The sequence below is a fragment of the Acyrthosiphon pisum genome, chromosome X (genome assembly GCF_005508785.2).
Source record: "Acyrthosiphon pisum isolate AL4f chromosome X, pea_aphid_22Mar2018_4r6ur, whole genome shotgun sequence".
NCBI lineage: Eukaryota > Metazoa > Arthropoda > Insecta > Hemiptera > Aphididae > Acyrthosiphon > Acyrthosiphon pisum.
Genome location: NC_042493.1, coordinates 21,424,663 through 21,424,869, shown reverse-complemented (window position 1 = coordinate 21,424,869; position 207 = coordinate 21,424,663).

Genomic DNA, 207 nt, shown 5'->3' with positions numbered 1-207 from the left:
CAAGGTTAAATGGCGGAATTAAAATAGGAGGGGTATTAATTTTGAATATAATATATTTTTTGTAATTTTAAAAATTAAAACCTATCTATTTTAAACTTTTCAAGTGTTGTGATCCTGCTTTTTCCGAACCATTTCCGCACAGCAGCATATTGCCTTATTTACAGCAGCATCACATCAACTCTCATAATAGTTGTAGTTAGAATTAGT